This window comes from Megascapheus bottae, chromosome 24 (genome assembly GCF_031878675.1).
Source record: "Megascapheus bottae isolate mThoBot1 chromosome 24, mThoBot2.hap1, whole genome shotgun sequence".
Taxonomy (NCBI): domain Eukaryota; kingdom Metazoa; phylum Chordata; class Mammalia; order Rodentia; family Geomyidae; genus Megascapheus; species Megascapheus bottae.
In genome coordinates, this window is record NC_143532.1 from 3,743,201 (window position 1) to 3,762,564 (window position 19,364).

The following is a 19,364-nucleotide window of genomic DNA, read 5'->3' on the forward strand; positions in this document are numbered from 1 at the left end:
CTAACACTAAGAGGTATCTCTCCAATAAACTAAAATAATCTTTCACTGCACTATGAAAGCTACTTCAAAGGGAAGGAAATTCTAGTTTTATTTTGCAAAAGCTAGACAAGAAAACCAATGTCAAATTACAATACCTAGAATTATGAAAAGCCTATTATGAATAATACATTTTAAAAGGGACTGTTGAATGTTGGCCTTACAGAGAAAAGACTTAAATATTCATCTTTATATCTGAATGGTCATCACCACAAAACAATGAAGGAGGCGTTGAGAAGCACATTTACTGAAACATATGAAGCTCACTAATTATTAGCTGTCTTCTAAGATAGAAACTACTAATTTATCCAGAACATATCCAATCCAAGGCTACATGACAACCTGGCCCAAAGAAGGAGGAAATTCAGTTAACTTCATATTGTTTCCAGTCCAATCTCCTTCTATATAGAGAGATCTTATTTACTGTACTAATCCAAGATGTGGTTTGTAGTATTACTATAAAACTCCTTCTTGAAGCATGTCTGAAAAATTTTATGTAATTTCATTTAACAAAAAAAGACTGCATTGTGCCTGAGTTTGAAAGTCTAGCTGATGAAACCACCATAACATTATAGTTCCAAAAATGTCAATAATTGAGTCAAGAAAATTTAGGAAATTGGACTTTCTTTTATTTTAAAAATGGATGATATAAAATTACGCAGGGGAAAGCAACTATCCCTTTGAATTCTTGTGCTTCAACCATGTGGGTAGAAACTTTTGGTAAGACTTTACTCACTTGTTTTTCTTACATATCAAGTTTTCTTAATTTGTGTCCTCAAAAAGCTAAGCACTACCTTAATAATAACAATAAAATGATCTTTATTAAAACCTGAGTGCTGACAATGATGTTCATTGCAGTACTATTTACCAGAGCAAAGATATGGAACCAATCCAGATGCCCCTCAGTAGATAACTGAATCAAGAATATGTGGTACTTGTACACAATGGAATTCTATGCTGTCATCAGAAAGAATGACTCACCCCATTTGTAAGGAAATGGAAAGACTTGGAAAGAATCATATTAAGTGAAGTAAGCCAAAGGAACATAGGCTTAATGGTTTCCCTCATTTGTAATGATCAGTACACATCTAGGACACTCCTAGCATAGGATTACAATAGTTCAAAACCTAGGTATGTAAGGTCATATAGGAAGAGACTAAATGAAGGGATCTCTAGGATATGGAAACAAGAGCTTTATCTTGTGTGATTGTTGTTCTTAATGTGCTAAGTTATTTCTCTTCTCTTTTGTTGCCCTTTGGTTAATCTCATATTGTTATTGTATCTGATTTTGTTACCTGGTGTATTGTATATATGTTTATTTATTTATTTGAAATAGGAAAATGAAGGGGGAAAACAAGATGATTGGGAGGAAGTAGAGGGAGGGAAATGGGGACAAAAACCAGAAAAGGGGTATCAATGTGTGAGAAGTAATACACCTACTATCTGGCGAATGTAACTGTAACCCCTCTATACAGTACCCCGACAATAAAAAAAATTTAAAAACCTGAGTGCTGAGATATAATTGCTTATTTCAATTTATTTGGATTTAGAAAATCAAAAAAGTGACTTGAATATTTCTCACAACATAATCAAGAATACCAGCTCCCTTTCCCCTATGGGAACTATGTAAATCTCTCCACCTCACATCTGTTCCATAGCATATTTCATATGTGAACATATGAAAGTGCTCTAATCTACATATCTAACTGGGATCCCAAACTATCCAGTTTTTCCTTTATGGACCAGAATGTTCTCTACTATCTCCACTTCAAAGTTTTCATATAGAGATAGGTGGGACAAAGACTTTCCCTTTGCCAAATTGGACTCCATCCCCTACTCACAAAGAAACAATCAAACAGATGAAGATATTGTAATTCCAGATATCATGCATTGGGCTGGTATCATCTGTTTCCTATTAGGCTCAATGTTCATTTCAATAGACTACTTTGTTTCACACTGACAGTCATTTTTCACCCTGCAGGGCAGAATTTCAAAGCCAAGAATCATGTTTTACACAGTAAACAAACAAAATTAGACTCAAAATTGCTTTTTTTGATTTTGATATATTAATCAACTCTTCAGGAAAGCTTCTAAACATTTTCAATTACATCAAAAACAGACTGGCAACATTTTCCAACTTCAAAAAAATCAGACTTAGTTAAAGGTTTGTTTTCTGTTTCACTGATACTGTTGCAACTGTTTCTGTTTCAGGACAGATTGATTAATAGCATCAGTTCTAAAAGTTCCAGCATGTCCACAGGGAGGGGAAAAAACATATTTCCATCTGTGATCTTCATTAACCAAGGCAGAACTATCTATTTTGGCTTCTTTGCTTCTTCCTCCAGCTACAGCCTTGAGTCTTTGCATAACTCTGACACCATGGAGCTCAAAGCTGCCATGAAGTATTCACTGGAAACAGGTGTGCACTCTAGCGACAGAGACCAAAGATACAAAGAAGAAGGAGCCAGTGAAAAAAAGAAGTTTTGACATCCAAAGACTCAACCTCCTTCTGTGATTTGTGCTTACTTGACAGAGCAAGAAGCTCGCAAATGAACTAAAAATGAAAAAAAAGCTGAAAAGCAAACCAGGAAGCAGTGCATGGCTCATAAGGAATGTATAAAAAGAAAGTATGTTTGGGATTGTGTACTTAATGGATTAGACAATTACAGAAGCTAAAGTGATTGGATCACATCTATCCTCACATTCTTCAAGTAAAGATCGCAGGAAGAATACTACCAACATAGCTAAAATGTTGACACATGCTTTCTTAATGAAATGAGCCTCAGACTATGCCTCCTCTTGGTTCTTTTAACCTTTAAAGGACTGTCATGTCTACTAGTTAAAACTAGGTAGTTACCAGAATTTACAGAATCCCAGGAGTTTGCAGTGTATGTCATGTGCAAGACACTAAAAGAATTAGAATTATAGATCTATTAGCACAACAAGGTTACAAGCTGTGGAAGAATCTGGAAAAAAACACTTGAAACACATTTGAAGAATACTCTGATGTGATCTGTTAATTAGATGGGGCCGTATGCACCACTACATTGGAATTATACCTCTTATAAAGCAAATTTGGACTGTCTTCCACACTGGCTATGGCTTGAGTGTATCCCCCAAGGGTCCAGATGTTGACCCCTACTGTAGTGATGTTGAGTGGTGATGGGCCCTGTAAGAGGTAGAGCATAATGAGAAGCCCCTAGGTCATTGGGGGCCTATCCTGCCCCCAACCAAAGTAATCGGAGTAGCTCTCTTGGGACCCCTGGGTTCTCCCAACAGTGAGACCTCAAGAGAGTGAGTCACACCTCAGAATTGCTCTGGATTCCTGTCTGGCAGTGTTTCCCCACCACCACCACTGTGACATCATCCATCATGGGATCCTTGCCAGCACAGATCTTGTGCTAGAACCATACCTTTGAATCAATAGAACTATAAGCTCTTTTTCTTTATAAACTTAGCCTGTCTCTGGTGGTGTTTGCTATATTAATATTTTAAATGGACTAATATGAAGGACTGACCAATTGAGCAGTTCACACACACACACACACACACACACACACACACACACACACACAGAGTTTTCATGGTACTCCTTAACACAAATAAAACTTTCCAAAAAGACTTTACCACTTTATGCAAAATATACAGGTATATTTATGTAAAATATAAGCTTATGGAACTCAATAATGATAACTAGCTCTTCCCCTGCAAATGTTCATATTCTTATCTCCCAAAGGTGTTAGTAATGCAAATCTGAGGCTGTGGCTTTACAGATACCAGTAAATGTTAGGGCCTGTTCTAGGATTTTCCAAAATACTTCCCTCCCTACAGCACCAACTGTATTCTAGTTCCTTTCTTATTAAGAAAAAATTTCAGTTTGTCAAAAAGTATGCTTAAAAGTACTGGCATGCTTCTTATTTATCAAATGCAATGCTAAACAACAGCTTAGTTTTATTCATGCTGCTTCAAATAGTCTGCCAGAAGGCAGGGATTTTTAGTCATCCAAGGCTAGTATTGCTCAGTTAGGGAATAAAACAGAGAGGAAGGAAGTTCACCCCAATGCTGGATTCCTATACAGAACTAGTTAGAAAAGGGTTTCCCATTGAGTAGACCAAATGCCCTGAGGAAGGTGTTACGTTTCTGAGGAAAGAAAGTAAAAACACATAGTGATATCCCGCCACACCTTACACAGGACAAGAAAACAAATTACTTTCTATTTGAAAAGTGCTAGTAGGTAGGCTTTCTAGATGAGCAGACTTTAGCAGGTTTATCTTACAAACAAGTGTACCTGATATATCTACATACTACATACTATTTTCATGTCCATCATTAAAGGGCATCGTTTTGTTCCTAGATTAAGAACAACAATTACAAGCCAGGTGCTGGTGGCTCAGGCCTGAATCCTAGTTACTGAGGAGGCTGAGGTCTGAAGAGCACAGTTCAAACCCAGCCTGGGCAGGAAAGTCCATGAGATTCTTAATGCCAATTAACCATAAGAAAACTGAAAGTAACAATATGAGATTAATCAAAAGGAACCAAAGAGAAGAGAAATAACATAGTACATTGAGAACAACAATCACACACAATAAAGCTCTTGTTTCCATATCCTGGAGATCCTTTCTATTGTTACTGTATCTGACTTTGTTGCCTGGCATATTATATACGTTTATTTGTTTATTTGAAATAAGAAAGGGAAGGGGGGAAAACAAGATGATTGAGAGGGGGTAAGGGGAGGGAAATGGAGACAAAAACCTGAGAAGGGGTATAAATGTGTGAGAAGTAAGGCACCTACTATCTGGCAACGATAACTGTAACCCCTCTATACATTACAATTTTTTGAAAAAGAAAACTGAAAGTAGCACTGTGATTCAAAAGTGGTAGAGCTCTATCCTTGAGCAAAACAGCTCAGGCACAGTGCCCAGGCCCCCAGTTCAAGACCCAAAACCAACAAAAAAAAGAAAAAGGAAAAGAACAACAATTATAGTCTATTAATCTATGAGGAAAAGGAAGAAAAAAAGGAGAAGGAGGAGGAGGAACAGGAGGAGGAAGAGGAAGAGGAGGAGGAAGATGATCCTGGAGACATTCCCGAAGATCTTTCTAAACAGGCCTCATTTGTTTAATTAATCTCCTATTTGCTTTGCCTAGATGCCTAACATAAGTTTGAGACTTTATCATGTCACACTTAAGTGAAACCTCAACCCAGACTAAGCCCTGAGGTTAAATCACTTCATAACATCATGGCATTACATAAAAAGAGATACTATTGTGTTAACTATACATGGCAAGGACATGTGAAGGATGGTAGCCACAGTGACTTAATCAGGAGTGAAAATAATTGAAGAACATTTTCTAAAAGCTGTGAGACTTCCCTATAGAACTGATAATTACACAACTGCATTTACTTACAAAAGCTCTTATAAACTATTACCCTAGGGCTGGGAGTGTGGCCTAGTGGTAGAGTGCTTGCCTAGCATGCATGAAGCCCTGGGTTTGATTCCTCAGTACCACGTACACAGAAAACACCAGAAGTGATGCTGTGGCTCAAGTGGTAGAGCACTAGCTTTGAGAAAGCCCAAAGATAGTGCTTAGGCCCCAAGTTCAAGCCCCAGGACTGGGAAAAAACCTATTACCACAGTGATTCACATGAATCAATTAACATCTATGTCTAATAATTATTCAGCAGAAAAATATAACATATGTTAAATAGATGTCAATTTAATTTTTGTTTCATTAAACACAAAAATCTCAATGCACATATGTTTAGCCTTCTTAAACTACAGCTGCTATTGCATGAGTCTGTGCTCATGACTTTGAAAAGTATGTAAAGTTAATTTTAAGACGTCTAAATTAAGGAAAATTGATATTTGTTGGGCAGACATTGACCTAAAGTCAACGAGGGTCAGTCCCTTCACTGGCTGACGTAATCCCCTATATGGCTGACCCCCTCTACCCCATAATGATGGCACCAAAGAGCTAAGATTGGAAAAGGATACTGTGATGAACAGGGACCCTGTTTGTAATTTTAAATACACAAAAGTGTACCCGAATCATTAACTCAAGAATAAGAAAATTACATTAGTGAATACAAATTTAAGTACTTACAAATCTCAAGACAGAGGTAATTGGCCAGCAATTTTCAGACTTCAGCTCATTCCAAAAACTATGATTTGAAAAAAACAAGAAATAATTATGATTAAATCATTTTGAATCATGCCAGCATGTTCTCTGCTAAGAACAGGAAAAGACAAACTCAAGTTAGCTTAAGCAATGACTTTTGTTATGTCACAAAGCAAGAAGTCCAGGGGTCCAGTGATCCAGGGTAAGTTCACTTCATAATTCACCAGAAACATAAAAAACTCAGGTTTTATCCATTTGTAAGCACATTGCTTCTCTACTTAAACTAGTTCTTTTCATGGTCTAAATCAGACCCTCCAATTCCAGGCACCGTATGAACATGACAAACATGGCAGAAGTGTTTCTTATTAGTGTAAACTTTATGTGAAAGAACCCCCTTCCCAACTTTTCCCATCACTACCAAAGACCTCTTTGGTCAAAACTGTCACAAAAATTCATGTCTAACTCCATCACTAGAAAGGTAATAGAGTTGGAATGTATGATTTAGATAATTCGGTTTTCATTGACATTTGAGACTGGAGGCAATACCTACTTCCCCTAAAACACATAACTGACAAATATTTGAGAAAATTAAAATTCTAGCAAGCAATCAGATGGGTGAGAATACCAGTGGAATAGGCAGACTTAAGAGTCTGTCACGTATGCCTAATAAGACTAGAAATAAAGCTTAGCTCATTAGATTATGACTCAATCTATAGTGCTGACGCTAACAGCTTAACAGGTGGGCAGTACCATTAGCCATGGCTGATATAACAATGTGTCTTTGCAGAGACCCAGAAAGCTGTGAATCTCTCTCTAAAAGGTAGTACATGATTATAATTGAAGCACAAATCATTATTAAATCCATATCATCTACATGGACTCAGAATAGATATTTCCTGTTTTATTGAAAAATCAAGTGTTCTCTTTCCTGGAAAATTGAGTTCCATTGGGCTTCCAGGAACAGTTTCATGTTCCAGTTGTACATTTGTCATAGTTTGTATTTGGTTAATTGAGACAAACTGATCTAATAAGCTATTAAAATGGTCAACTGTTTATGAAAATTAGGAATATAATCAGGCCTATGTTAAAAAAAAAAAACAATGTATTAGCTAAGAGACTATCACACCTAAATTCATCAGGTATCCCCAGACACTGGAATAAGACTTATCTAGAAGGAAGAACTGAATTTCATATAATGCAGCCCCTGAATTAATAAAGGATCTTTCAAAGCATGCTACAATACTAGATGGCCTAAAGTAGTAAGGACTTCTTCCAAGAAAAGACTCTGATGTACTAGGGCCTCCTAACTCTAGAGAAGCTAGAACTGAATTATTAAGATAGCTTACATGTAAGGTTTTCAAAATATCCTCTTAGATGTCACCGATCATAGCAGATACATACATTTGCAGAAGAATTAACACTGCATGTATTCATTTCTCTGGACACTATGAACTACTAGTATAGCCTACCATTAGTCTTCTCTTCGTGAAGGACAAAATGTAAATCTAAAGGGGCAAAATCTCGAGGTTTGGCTGTATAGTACCTTTCTGAGATCTGTGGACTAGTGCATACTGCTGTACTTTTCACTGTGTGTAGAGGGCCATCAAGTGGTCTAACTTCTATAAATTCTTGAGTTTTCATTTTGTTTGTTTTGTTCTGTTCTGCTTTGATGGTTCTGAGGCTTGAATTCTGGGCCTGGGCACTATCCTTGAGTTTCTTTTTTGCTCAAGGCTAGCACTTGAGGCAATAGGCTACTTCCAGCTTTTTCTGAGTAGTTTATTGGAGATAAACATCTCATGGGCTTTCCTGCCTGGGTTGGCTTTGAACTGTAATCCTCAGATCTCAGCTTCTGTATAGATAGGATTATAGGTATGAGCTACCAGCATCCGGCATAGAAATTCTTGTTTTGATAGGGCAAAATTTTCTCTATCCAGCTCTAACAATCACCAATGAAATGGCTAGAATAGTGGCATGCAAGGACAGAAATATTTTAAGGAATACCTAATTTGCAAATTTCTAATAAGAATTTTCTTAAAAGATGGGCCAAAGACTAAAAGTCTTCTCTGAAGAAGAAATAAAAATGGCCTATAGACACATGAAAAAATACTTGACATCTCTGGTCATAAAAGAAATGCAAATCAAAACAATTCTAAGATTCCATCTCACTCCAGTTAGAATGGCCAGGATCAGGAAATCGAATAACAACAGATGCTGGTGGGGATGTGGCCAGGAGGGATCACTACTACACTGTCGGTGGGAGTGCAAATCACTATGGAACCACTATGCAACCACTATGCAACCACTCTGGAAAGCAGTATGGCAGTTCCTCAAAAGACTAAACATAGAACTCCCCTATGACCCAGCAATTCCACTACTTGGCACTTACCCAATCGTCCAGAAACAAGGACATACTAAATCCACTAGCACAACAATGTTCATTGCAGCACTATTTACCATAGCAAAGATATGGAACCAACCCAGATGTCCCTCAGTTGATGAGTGGATCAACAAGATGTGGTATTTATACACAATGGAATTCTATGCTGCTGTCAGAAAGAATGACATCGCCCCATTTGTAAGGAAATGGAAAGACTTAGGAAAAAATCATATTAAGTGAAGTAAGCCAGACTTAAAGGAACATAGGCTCCATGGTTTCCCTCATTTGTCATAATCAGTAGACACCTTGGGCTCTCCTAGCAGAGATTTACAACAGAGCAAAACCTAGATACATAAGGCCATATAGTATGACACTAAATGAAAGGACCTCAAGGATATAGAAACAAAAGCCATATAATGAGTGATTGTTGTCCTTAATGTACTACATTATCTCTCATCTCTTTTGCTGTCTCTTGGTTATCTCATATTGTTAAAATATTTCACCTTGTTATCTGATATATTTTATATATGCTTCATTGGTTATTTGAAATTGGATAGGGAAGGGGGGAAATCAAGATGAGCAGGGCGCGGGGAGGGAAATGGGGACCATGACCTGAGAAACGGTATCAATGTCTGTGAAGTAATGCACTTTCTATCTGGGGAATATAATGTAACCCTTCTATTAATTACAATAAAAATACATGAAAAAAAAAGAATTTTCTTTTCTGTATAGATAATTTTATTTGGGGCCAATAGCAGTATCTAAATTATTTTTCCAATAGATAAGAAAAATAGTATTGTGAATACAAAAATAATTCATGTTTTATAGTATGCGTCTGAGAGTTTGCTAATAAGACTAATTTGCTTTCTTATATAACCTAATAAAGTTAATTTGTTATTTTTAAATAACAAAATATCACCAAAAAGCTCAGATTCAGTGCTAAGGTCCACTGAAAAAGAAAGGTGCTATGGTTTGCCATCACTAATCCATAACCACTTGTTGAGAAATACAGCAGCAGGTTCACACCTATGACTTAGCATATATTTCAATTAAAGATGCTGGATACTTCTATTTCCATAGACCTGTAATTTCTTTATCTTCTGTTTATGGATAAATTATGAAGAGCTTTATCACATTTCTCACCAAGGAAAAGGATTAGGCATCTGGAGAACAGAGAGCCATGGATGACAAGGACCATCTACCTGTCATTTAACTGTTTCCTAATTCAGAACAGTCATATTTTTTGAGGCTATTTCTCCTTTTATTCCTTCACAGTAGTCATATTCTAGAGCCGGGGAAATTATAGGAAGAATTATTACTCTGTCCTGCCTGAGCTACTAAGTATATATTAAAACCAAACCAAGGCAAAACGGAAATCCAGCAACCAAAGACTCATATAAACCTAAACCAGTGGAAATCATTCTGTCAAGGCAAGGCATGACCAGTAAGGTGAAGGGCTTGGGCAGGAATGCCCGCCAGATCAGGACCAAGCCAGGATCAGCTTCTCAAACTTCTAGCCACTTAACTATGTTAGCTCGTGTTCCATAAGATGTTGAATAGGAATGATAACAATAACCCCTCAAGGCGTTACTGTGAGAAGTCATCACACTGGAAGTACTTAGCAGAGCACCTGGCACATGGCAGCACTTGATGAGTACTAACCAGTGAACTTATTAACCCAGAAAGAAGATCAAACAGCTGGGACAGCATTTGGAAAGGACCTCTTAACCGGAGAATACGTTTCATTATATTACATGGTAATATAATTTATTTAAGTTATTTCTTCCATGAATTCTCTTTGAGGAAAATTTAACTCCAAAAGTAATTAATTTTTAAGCAAAATATACTGAATATGAGATTAAATATATGAGGGCATTTCTCCTAATACCAATTATAATCATTCCTACTTTTACTTATTTTTTGCCAGTCATGAGGTTTGAACTTAGGATCTGAGCACTGTCCTTGGGCTTTCTTAAGGCTAGTGCTCTACCACTGGAGCCACAGCACCACTTCTGGATTTTTCTGTGTATGTGGTACCAAGGAATCAAACCCAGGTCTTCATGCCTGCTAAGCAAGCACTCTACCACTAGTCCACAGTCCCAGCCCTTATTCCTATTTTTAAAATAACCACTGTTTTTAGTGTGAAGTATATGCTGCTAACCCTTTTAAATATTTAAACAGAGATGTTGCCATTAATAATTTTTAAAATAAAAAGTAAACCCTATTATAAAAATTATTCTATTAGTCTCTCTTTCACTTAACACATTCTTCATATCTTTAGGGTCTATTAGTATATATCTATATATTTCATGCATATATGGATTTCATGCTTTTTATATAATATTAAATGTTAGCTGATAAAGGGATAAGCATTAAGTAATGCAAATGAGAATATTAAGTGCTTTTATCACTATTTAACTTCTAAGTGTGATGATGCCATTGTGATTATGTTTTTCAGTGTAACCTTTCAGGGATATATACTGAAATATTACTCATAAATTATGTTGCCAAGGATTAGCTTCAACTTGAAAGTGAGACAGAGAAAAGTAAACCAGGAGACATAAATAACACCAGGTTAGTCACTGATTGATAATTAAGTTGCCTGATTAGTAAAATGGGATTAATTGAGACTATTCTCTTCAATTTACTTTTGGCTATCTTTCAAATTTTCTGAAATAAAAATTAACATTTTTCTCTTCTTAAAATTTATCTACTGAATGCCAAACTATCACACCTTTAGATCACAGCAATTAATTTCTGACTGATTAGATAATAATTTAATCAACAACACACATCATTCCTGACACCCAATTCCCTAAGTAATACAAACACAAATGCAACTTAGCTCCCCTGAGTTTAGATGATGCTATAAAAATCTAAACACAATAACTAGCCCAGAGAAGAAATGTTCACTAATGTTATGCAAGCTGTTTATTGACAAGTGTAAATTATACACTATTATAATTATTGCTTTTCAGTTGCTGAAGAAATTGTTTCCTTCTTCTATTTGGAATTATTGTGGCTATTGAAAATAGCAGTTCCTTTATGTATGGTTAAGAAATTATAAAGGACAGGTTTGGTGGCATGTGCATGCTCACACATGTGCACATGCATGTATCCACATGAGCACATGTGCACACACACACACACACACATACAAACACATAAAAGATTGGGTATGATTCAACTGGTAGAATGTTTTCCTACCCTCAATTTAAATTCCCAGAGGCTCCATATTTCACCTTGGGTTTCTGTCTTGGTTGGAATTGGGATCTTGTTTGTCTCATTAGTTACCATTCTTACCATCGTTTTTAATTGCACAGCCTCTTGTATGACCCATTTTAGCAGTGTACTCTATGGAAATGTAACAGAGAAACATCTTTTCTTTTTGCCCATGCTGGGCTTGAGCTCAGGGCCTGAGCACTGTCCTTGGACCTTTTCAAGGCTTGAACTCTATCACTTGAACCTCAGCACCACTTCCGTGTTTTCTAGGTATGTGGTACCGAGGAATCGAACCCGGGTCTTTGTGCATGCTAGGCAAGCACTCTACCTCTAGGCCAAACTCCTCACAGAAACATCTTTTTGTTATACATTCATTCAATAAGCATATTGTGCACCTAAGAAGGTAGGAAGAAATTTTAAAATGCATCATAGAGAGAAAGTTGATCAGTTTTTTAACTTTGCCTACAAGATTGAATACTTTCTGCCAATTTTTGGGTTTTTTGTTGGGTATTTTTGTTTTTTTTTAATAATGGCATGCTGCAGCATGCCCAGAGTTAAGAATTGTCTCAAGTTCTCTTCATGCCAAACTCAAGCCTTCTTGCTAAGGGACAGCATCCAGTAATTCACTTCAGAAGTATTATCAAGTTCATTGATGGTTCTTGGGCTGACTAGACTTTCTGACTAGGCAGTCGCTGCTGAATATTCTGGAGTTACAGTTATGAATAAAACCATGCCTGTGTCCCTGCTTTGGAGTGTAATAAAGTGTTTTGGGTACAAGAAATCATAAAGATCATGTTGAGTGTTTTCTTCTTCCAGATTGACAATCTAGAGCCCTGGCCAAAATTATGCCATGCTGAAACAAAAAGAATGTCTTTGCTATGCCATTGGGACAGAATCATTTTGAGTCTTTAATCTATATTTTGTTCTATGCATATCTCAACTGTTCTGAGCAGGTGATGGAGTCCTATAATATCCCTTGCTACAGAGGCAGAGGGGGAGATCTAGGGGGAAAATGCCAGATTACAATCATTCTTCCTGATTCTTCCTGTCAAAATCTACTTTCCACAGGTAAGAGAAAGATGGAAGAGACTAGTAGGTCCAATGAGACACGGATCTGAAAGACAAAGGAGATGGATGGTGCACCTAAAGATACAAAATTCCTGAATCCAAACATAGACTGACAGCAGGGAAGGAGCAGAACCTAAAAGGAACAAATGGATGGACAGTAAGAATTCCTGTTTTATCCTGTGAGATCCAGCGGTCAAAGAACAAAAGGATCTTGATCAGTGCTGCATCACCAGCAATGATCCTGAGCCTGTGAACAATACTGGGACTGGAAAGCTCCAATAGATGTTTATATTTCATTTCTACCAGCCCAGAGATATGATGAGATCTTAGACTAGGGTTTGAGTGGATTTAAGGAAAAGAAAATAATTGAGCTGACTTTGTGGTAGGTACTTCATACAAGAATATCTCATTAATAATCAACCATTCCAATAAGTGGCTTTAATAGCAACCTAGTTCCAACCAAAATAACTATCTTCCACATCTGTACAGCTCTACATATTTAACGAAGTATTTTCACATGTTATTTGACTTTCACAGAGGTAAGAGGGTTCAGTGGCCCTTGAGCTTAGATTTTTCTCACAGATAACTACTGTCTATTTGTTTCCTTTGTGTGTTTTCCCTCTTCCTACTTTCTCCTTTCCTTCCTTTCTTCCTCTCCCTGACCCCACCTTGTATAATCTTGGGGAGTTTAAGTTGGAAAAGTAATATAGACTAGGAGAGTGGGGACTTAAATATCCTAGCCTGGCCTTTTCTGGGAGCAAGAACTTGTGCATAAAAGAGTTTTTGTGACTGGTAAACACAGAAATACCTTCTTCTTGGGGAACACTGACAGTCTCAGCTATGGCTTGATTTCTGTAACCATCACATGCTCCCATAACATCTCATTTCCTTGTCCTTTGCCTATAAACTTGCCTCTCTCCTGAATGTCTTCTAGGTTCACACCTGATGACTTCATTTGCAAGAATTGGTGTTTTTTAAAAAATTCTTCATAATCTCTATAGCAACTGGCTTCTTTTGAAACTCATGAAGTCCAAAGATATATCTCTTTATGAACAGAACATTCTGAACAGAATTGGTGTAGGAAAAGCAAACTGGCTTTATTACCACCCCCTTGGTTTTTCTTTTTTCCTTTTAAAAAAAAACTGTCAATTCAGTTGGAACAGGATCTGCTGGGTATTGAGGCTTATAAGTTAAAGGGTGTGTATAATTCTAAAATATATTTTCACCCATTTTAAATAAGTTTTTCACTTGTTCAACACATTCATTATGAATATTCAGAACTGTGTTTGAAGCTCTGAAAGACTCAGGTTAAGTATCATACTCTGAAATTGCCCCCTGCACTTGCCATCATGGTAGGTAACAATACGAGATGTGCAATTAAACACTGAAACTGTAAAAGCAACCCTATCATCAGTTTTAGTTGATGTAAGAGGAAGGAAATTTGAATTGGACCTTGAGAGGTAGGATTTGAAAAGCTGAAAGAATTGAAAACATTACTCTAGGCATTTTTCCAAAAAGAGAATTATGAATATTTATGTATAGGTTAAATCTGGAATGCTTAGAGAAATAATGAGTATCAGTTTGGCTAGTGGAGAATAAATTAAGGCATGTAAAATGGGGCTTAAAAACTGAAAGACCGTAGGGGAGAAATAGAAAGCCTTGACTACCAAGCCTTGACCTGGCTTTTTTATTGCATAGGTGACAGGACTGCCTAGTTAAAATACAAAGTATTTTTTAAAACTTGGGAAGAATAATACATCAATCCTTAAAGATGGCTTTTGAGAGTCAGCAAATACACCCGCTTCCATTTGTTTTTCCTTGTTTCCCACTCTTTCAGCCACAGTGATTTTTAAAATGACACAGTTCAACTGTACAATTTTTAAATGTTGTCATTTTCATGTTTACAACAGTTCAATAGCTTCATGGTGACTTTCAAATAAAATCCTAGCACTCTTAACTCATTACCTTAGGCTGGGGTCTTACCTTACCTCTCCAGACTTGTCACTTACACAATAAGCATCATTGAAACCCCTTTCCATCCATCTGAAACATTCTTTGCTCCCTCCAGCTCCTTTCTCTTTGTCAGGCAAGCTCATAACTCATCCTGAAGTCTCCACTTACATGTCATTTCCTCAAGCAAAGCTCTCAACGCTCTTAAAATATAGATTAAGTTTCCTACTAAAACTCTCTTCTTAGGAGCTATAGTCCTATCTATGACAATACTCTGGGGAGGAGTAGTTTCCATGACATATATCAAAAGCCAAGGAATATAATACTAAATATACTTGTTAAAGGAAATAAAAACTAGAAGACAGGGGGGAAGGATGCACTTGGCCTACAGTAAAGATTTAGGCATAAATTCGGGGGTAAAAATGATTTGGGGGCTCATCATAATGGAAATTAAATGGAATATTAACAAGCCTTAATTCTGAGTTAACACATAGGCCATTTCTAGCATCAGTGTTCTGATTTAGCCAAGATAGATATATACAAGTAATTGACAAGACTTCCTAAGTAAGTTGAGCACAGAAGAGATGTATTAGATTTTAGGCTGGAAATACAATTTGGGTATAACAGGTACAAATAAGCATTAAATACTTATTTAATGAATAAATTAGGGAAGTAGAAAGAGGGAGAAAAGATATTTCATATTAGATATGAGTTTCCAAAATGACATGCCAATAATTGAGTCTGGAACTGACTCAGCAAAACTTGTTTCCTTCCTGTCTTCTGCAAATATCTGTCCTTGGTATTGCTGCTTGATCTGTTATAGTGATAATCTCTTATTTGGGGAATAGCATGATTTCCCTTTAAAGAATTAACTTCCCCTCTATGTAGACTTACTGGGATTGTAAACAGGTCTTACACTAAGCTAAAACAGATACTCTCTCCTAACTCTGAAAATCTGAGTGCCCTAAAATAGAGAAAGCTTTTATGTTCATCAATTCTGGCAATGGCATTAAGTTCATTCCTGTTTCTTAGATCCCTGGGTTGTCCTGCCTTTTGTCCTTTATTCTTTACAGCCTTCTTGTCAATTCTGCAAACTCTCCAGTATCCTTCTAATATGGTTTACTAAATCATTTCAATACACTGTACTTGCAAATAAATCAACAAAAACGGATGCCTATTACAGCATTATCTCATGCATAAGGGTTCCTTGCTCTACTCACTCCTGCCTCTTCTACTCTAGCTTCTCCATTAGAAAAGCAGCCCAGTATTGTTAAAAAAAAAAAAAAGGAAACGTTAAAAAGAGGAAAGGAATGCAAGCAACACATTTAAAGTTTTCTAGAAACCCCATAAAAAAATGAACAGATGACATTTTCATATCATTTTATTTCAACCAATATATACAAACTCGTATTGTTTCAACATGTACTCAATATGAGAAAACTGAGTTATTTCCCTTCTTTTTCAGACCAAGTCTTGGAGATATATTATGTATTTAACCCTTAAATTCAAATGCTGAATTTACAAAGGTTAAAGTGAAATGTAGTCCTTGCAAAACAATAAAGCTGTAAATATAGAAATGTCACTTGGTTAAAATTAAATATGCAGTTTCTTAGCTGAATTAGCCACATTCCATGTGGTCAGCAGCTTCATATGACCAGAATCTACCACACTGTGCTGCTACAAGAATAGAGACTTGGAGAGTAAAAGAGTAACCGGTAACAGCAGTCATTCAGAAAACATATATGCCCTTATTTCTTCCATAAATATTGTTTTCCTCTTCATAAATAAGCTAAGACTTAAATCATTCTTCAAGATCTAATTCAGCAAGCTTCTGGTTTCCTGGGTGCAGAATTAATATGCTTCACTTCCTCTCTCACAGAACTTCTTTAAAAGTCCCAAACAATATAAATTCAGAGGATTCAGAGTCACAGTATCCATTTTGTAAGAGGAGCAATGCAGTGGGTCCCTGGCAGTGTTGGTGGCAAAACAGTGGAGAATGACTAAGAGGACTTACTCTAGATTTAACTCCATTTCACACGTCAGCTTCAAGGAGACTCATTTCCAGGCCAGGGTGGCTTGCAATCTGGCTATACTACCATTCAAGAACTTCATGCTTCATACAAGGACTCTGTCACATTCTCATTTGAGAAACTTTAGTCTAACTCTTCATAGATTACGATTTTTTTCTCAGTCTTCAAGACTTAGCAGCTGGCAAGGTTCATCCTAGAGCATCATATTTAATGTAACTCTAAAATTCACTATCACATCTTTTGGTACTCATCAGTTATTTGGGTTTCATTTTTTTGTTGTTTTCTTTTGATGTACTGGACATTAGAAAGGGTGGTGATGTTTTTATGCATATTGTATTCTATTGTGTCACATCATTTCTGAGTTTCTATAACTTATCATTTGGAACATTGTCTTTATTTACCCCACTGAGCTAACCCACAACGTTTAACATCTAGAAATCTGAAGCTCAGCTTTAATACAAAATTCAGTAGCTTCCTTTCCTACTCTGGATCTCAGGATTCCTAATATATGACAGTAATACTTTGTTTTGTTTGGGGTTTTGTGGTGGTTATATTTGTTCTATGCTGGTCTGGGGCTTGAACTCAGAGCATTGTCCCTAAGCTTCTTTTTGCTCAAGGCCAGTGCCCTAATACTTGAGCCACAGCTCCCATGCTGGCTTTATTTATGGTTGTTTATTGAAAAGTCTCAGTGGACTTCTCTGCCCGGGGTTGACTCGAACCATGCTCCTCAAATCTGAGCCTTCTGAGTAGCTGGGATTACAGTGTGAGCCACAGGCACCCGGAGTGTGGAAGACATAAGACACCTTAGGTCAAAACTGACAGGTAGTGACTGCTAATGGCTGAAATGCATCAGATTGAGTGCTTCCAAAATGTGGAGCTGTAAATGGTACTTGAAAAGAAAAAAAAAGAAAAAAAAATATATATATATACCTGGCACAATCCTAGCTACCCAGGAGGCTGAGCTCTGAGGATTAGTAAACCAGCCAGGGTGGGAAAGTCTGTGAAATTTATCTCCAATTAACCACCAGAAAGTCAGAGGCAGAGCTCGGGTGAATTCCGGAAACTTATGAATGAACAAATGTCCTAGCATTGAGCACCAAGGTGCAGGGCCGGCGCTCGGGCCCTGCGTTCACTAGGGGGGTGGGGGAGTTTTCAGGCGTTCAGTGGAACAGTGAAGCTGAAGGCTGCTCTCCCGGGTCTACATTAAAACAAGGTGTCCCGGTGCTCTTAGGCTCCGAGGCCTTTCCCTGCTGGGGATGGCCTTGGTCCACAGAGTGAGAATCCAGGAGAGGCTCGCAGCTCAGCGAGGGCCGGCTGGCCCCTGACGCCGCGTCCAGCGTCCCGGGCCCTGTGGAGGCCTCGAGGCCGCGTCCCGGGTCCGGGCCCTGTGGAGGCCTCGAGGCCGCGTCCCGGGTCCGGGCCCTGTGGAGGCCTCGAGGGTGCGCGTCCCGCGCCCAACGTCCCGGGTCCGGGTCCAGGCCCTGTGGAGGCCTCGAGGCCGCGTCCCGGGTCCCGGCCTAGGCCCTGCCGAGGCCCCGAAGCCCCGGGTCCAGCTTCCCCGCCCGAGCCCTATCGAAGCCCCGAAGCCGCGAGTCCAGCATCCCAGGTCGGGGCCGGCTGAAGCCCCGAGACAAGCGACTCAGAACGGAGTCGCTGTATAAAAACCACACCTCGCTAACCGTCCTCACCCGGGTCCGCAGCGGACGCGGCCGTCGAAGCTCCATGAGGCGAACGCTCCCTAAGACTCGACGCGGCCGTCAAAGCTCAGTGAGGCGAAAGCTCCCTAGGAGACGTGCACAGAGAACTCGAGCTACACGAGTGCGGGGGCGGGGCTGCCGCGGGGGGCGGGGCTGCCTCGGGGGAGGGGCTGTCTCGGGGGAGGGGCTGCCTCGGGGGCGGGGCCACCGCGAGGGGCGGGGCTGCCGCGGGGGGGCGGGGCTGCCGCGAGGGGCGGGGCTGCCTCGAGGGAGGGCTGCCTCGGGGGCGGGACGGCCGCGAGGGGTTGGGCGGAAGTGGGGGGCGGGGCTGCCGCGAGGGGCGGGGCGGCCGCGGGGGGCGAGAGGCCGCGGGGGGCGGGGCTGCCACGGGGGCGGGGCGGCCGCGAGGGGCGGGGCTGCCGCGGGGGCGGGGCTGCCGCGGGGGCGGGGCTGCCGCGGGGGCGGAGCGGCCGCGGAGAGGCGGGGCGGCCGCGTGGGGGGCGGGGAGGCCGCGGGGAGGCGGGACGACCGCGCGGGGCGGGGCTGCCGCGGGGGCGGGGCGTCCTCAGGGGCGGGGCGTCCGCGGAGAGGCGGGGCGGCCGCGTGGGGGGCGGGGAGGCCGCGGGGAGGCGGGACGACCGCGCGGGGCGGGGCTACCGCGGGGGCCGGGCTGCCGCGGGGGCGGAGCGGCCGCGGAGAGGCGGGGCGGCCGCGTGGGGGGCGGGGAGGCCGCGGGGAGGCGGGACGACCGCGCGGGGCGGGGCTGCCGCGGGGGCGGGGCGTCCCCGGGGGCGGGGCGTCCGCGGCTGGGGGCGGGGCCATCGCGGGGGGCGGGGCGGCGCGCGTGACGCAGGACGCAGGGTGTAT

General features: G+C 40.0%; 1 long non-coding RNA gene across 1 annotated transcript; it reads right to left on the reverse strand.

The window, feature by feature from the left end:
• Window positions 1–1,872: 1,872 nt before the first annotated feature.
• LOC150046807 (uncharacterized) lies at window positions 1,873–18,575 on the reverse strand. The gene is made up of 3 exons (XR_016539472.1): window positions 18,489–18,575; window positions 6,139–6,196; window positions 1,873–2,464 (listed from the first exon to the last, which is right to left on the reverse strand). It is a non-coding gene; the product is annotated as an uncharacterized LOC150046807 (long non-coding RNA).
• Between the last annotated feature and the right edge of the window lie 789 nt (window positions 18,576–19,364).